Consider the following 3,142-nt stretch of genomic DNA (forward strand, 5'->3'; position numbering starts at 1 on the left):
CATCTCCGTGTCCCTTCTTGGGCGCTCTCCAGCACCTTCAGACCTTTTTTCCTGCAGTGACACCCAAAATCGCCCAAAGCTCTGGAGCCACCCCGGCCGTTTCCAGCACAGAAACAGCCCCAGGGGCAGGAATTGCACAGGAGGAGAATTCCAGGCGTGGATGGAGGAGCAGAGCCCTGCAGAGGTCAGCAGGAGAGGCAGGAACCGTGCCCAGGAGGGAGCTCGGTCCCAGGGGAAGGTGCGGGCACGGGGAGCAAACAAAAACAAACAAAAAGCGATCCCTGTGAAATCAGTGTGACCCATAAAACACACAAACAAGGCCCAGCCATAAACAGCTTTTGCTATTTCCAGCAGCAGCCCCAGGGATATTTGCCAGCCCTTTGGATAAACAGAAATTCCTTTGATCCTGACTCGGTGCAGGGGTTATTTTCCAAGCCACTCCTGCCTCCCCAGCATCATTTGTTGGATGATGTTCTGCCCCCACTGCTGGCATTCCGTGTTGCCAGGGTGGGAAATGGGGATGCAGGAGGTTGGGAGGGGGTCCCTCCATCCCTCCAACCAAAATAAAAACATTAGGGGGGTAAAACACAAGAATTGGAGCTTTTGTCATCATTTCTCTGCGGGGTGAAAAGTGGAGTGGGAATCCAGCTTGGAGCACTCACCTGGAACATCAAAGGCAGCCAGAAATAGGCAGAAGTTTTGGAGCATTTTGTAAAACCTTGGAGCTTTCTGGAGGCTGGAGGGCAGCAGGGCTGTGTTTACTACAAGTCCCAGGTTTGTTTAGAATGAAATAAAAACCAACAGCAAACAACTCAGAGTTTGGCCACTGCTCCCTTCCCAGCCTTTTTATTCTGCCTCGCCTGTGGAACTCAGGCACCCTCCAGATCCCCTTGGAGAAGAATTTCTGGTCCAGGGCTACAAAAAATAAAGAAAAATCAAGTGTGTAACTCGTGGCATTGTTCAGCTTGGAAAAAGCCTTTAAGATCCTCATGTCCAGCACTAAACCACATCCTGAAGTGCCCAACCCACACGTTTTTTGAGCAGTTCCAATTTGACTCCATCACCGCCCTGGGCAGTCTGTGCCAATTCCTGACCACCCTTTCCATGAGGAAATTTTCCTTAATGCCCATTCAAACCTCTCCTGGTCCAGCCTGAGGTGATTTCCTTATCCTGCCTCCACTGGAAGTTTGGGAACATCTTGAGATTCCTGATTTCCTTTTTTCCCTTCCCATTTTTCTGGGTCATTTCCATGGCAGTGCCTCAGGGACTGCTGCTGCATTTTGATTTTAACGCTTGGGCTCGCTGCAGGGTGAAATTTATAGCGAGACATTGAATGCAATCAGGGGGTGTTTATTGGAAATATGGAAATCCCAAGCTGAAATTCAGTTTTGAACTGAAACTCGAGCAGAACGAATGGCACCAGTGTGGTGTTGCCTCTACACAAGAGCTGTCAGTCCCCTGGAAAATCCAGAGTTGTTTTCCCTGGCTGTGATCAGCATGTTTCTGATCAGCATTCCTGGGAAGGGCTGTGAGGGAGGAAGATCTGCATTTACATTGTTTATTCGATCACTCTGGAGTCTTGGAATCACAGAATTCCTCAGGCTGGGAAGGACCCCTGGGATCACCAAGTCCTTCTGTCACCCAGCACCACCAGGGCCACCACTGGCCATGTCCCCAAGGGCCACCTCCACACCCTCTGGGGACATTCCAGGGGTGGGGACTCCACCACATCCCTGATTCCACCTGAGCCAATGCCTCACAACCCTTTCCCTGAGAAAATATTCCCAAATATCCCCCCTGAGCTCCCCTGGCCCAGCCTGAGGCCGTTCCCTCTCCTCCTGTCCCTGTTCCTGGGACCCCCCCGGCTGTCCCCTCCTGCCAGGGACTTGTGCAGAGCCAGAAATGTCCCCTGAGCCTCCTTTGCTCCAGCCTGAGCCCCTTCCCAGCTCCCTCAGGAATTCTCCAGCCCCTTCCCAGCTCCCTCAGGAATTCTCCAGCCCCTTCCCAGCTCCCTCAGGAATTCTCCAGCCCCTTCCCAGCTCCCTCAGGAATTCTCCAGCCCCTTCCCAGCTCCCTCAGGAATTCTCCAGCCCTTTCCCAGATCTGTTCCCTGCCCTGGGCTCGCTCCAGCCACTCCATGTCCTTCTTTTCCAAAACTGCCCCCCAAATTCCAGGTGTGCCCTCACCAATGACCATCATGGGGGACTCTGAACCTTTTGCCTTCAGCAGGAGCAAGGTGGGACCAAAATTTTCTGTCTCTCCATCAGTGAAGGGGAAGTGTGGATTCGGTGTGTGAAAGCAGCACCTCTGGAGTCAGGATCCATGGATTTGAGGGGTTGGAGGAGAGGCCAGGACACGTGAAGGCCACAACAGCAGCAGGGCCACGCTGGGGCCAGCACGGGCCGTCCACGGTTCCTGTGTTTACCTTGCAGTCAGGCTGGGGAAGAGCTCGAAATGCACATTTTCCTCCTGAAATATTGACTCCAGTGTTCTCCTTCTCGGGGGCCTGGGGAGAAATGATGTTTCATATTTTAAAAATAAACACTGCTTTTCCAGAGGCATCAATGCAGCCCCAGAGCTCCCAGCACACCTTTGCCTCTCGCCCTCTTTCCAAGGCTTTAATGCTGCTTATGTGCCACGAGCTGTGCTGGTGAAAATTCCCACCTGAAATGTATTTATCTTTGCTAATTAACAGCAGAATGACACAGAGCAACTTTATATTTTCCCCGCAAGAACAGCCATAGAGGCTTCATTTATGGAGGACTCTGAATGATGCCCATTCACGGGGAGCAAGTGCTGTCTGCACCAAGAGATCCTTGTGTGCAGGGCAGGAAAACAGAAAAACCCCAGCCCAGACAGGTCCTGGGCAAAAATTTCCCAAATTTCAGCTTTTATTTCACTCTGGGCCCTGATGGTCCATAAATGGGTGGGGCAGGTTTAGGTGTTTGGGGAGCAACTCTGTGTGAACACGGGAGGGGACTGCTGTGTTTGCACTGCCCTAAATCCCTGACTTTATAAAAATATCCATGAAAGCATCCACAGAGGAAGGGAAAGGGAAAAAATCCTGTCCCATCCCACCCCAGCCATGGCAGGGTCACCCCCACTGTCCCCAGAGACACCTCCCACTGTCCCCAGGGTCACC

The 3,142-nt window shown here is 52.3% G+C and overlaps 1 long non-coding RNA gene across 5 annotated transcripts in view; it reads right to left on the reverse strand.

The window, feature by feature from the left end:
• LOC107214125 overlaps positions 1–3,082 on the reverse strand; it is a 5,598-nt gene extending 2,516 nt beyond the window's left edge. For 2 of the 5 annotated variants that reach the window (XR_004500165.1, XR_004500166.1), the window contains exons 1-2: positions 2,187–2,336; positions 663–915 (exon numbers count right to left, since the gene is read on the reverse strand). This is a non-coding gene — a long non-coding RNA (uncharacterized LOC107214125). Of the gene's footprint in view, positions 1–581; positions 916–2,186; positions 2,337–2,425 lie in introns of those variants that run through there. The other 3 variants (XR_004500167.1, XR_001524889.3, XR_004500164.1) reach the window with 3 other exon arrangements.
• Between the last annotated feature and the right edge of the window lie 60 nt (positions 3,083–3,142).

The sequence above is a fragment of the Parus major genome, chromosome 23 (assembly GCF_001522545.3).
Source record: "Parus major isolate Abel chromosome 23, Parus_major1.1, whole genome shotgun sequence".
Lineage (NCBI taxonomy): Eukaryota > Metazoa > Chordata > Aves > Passeriformes > Paridae > Parus > Parus major.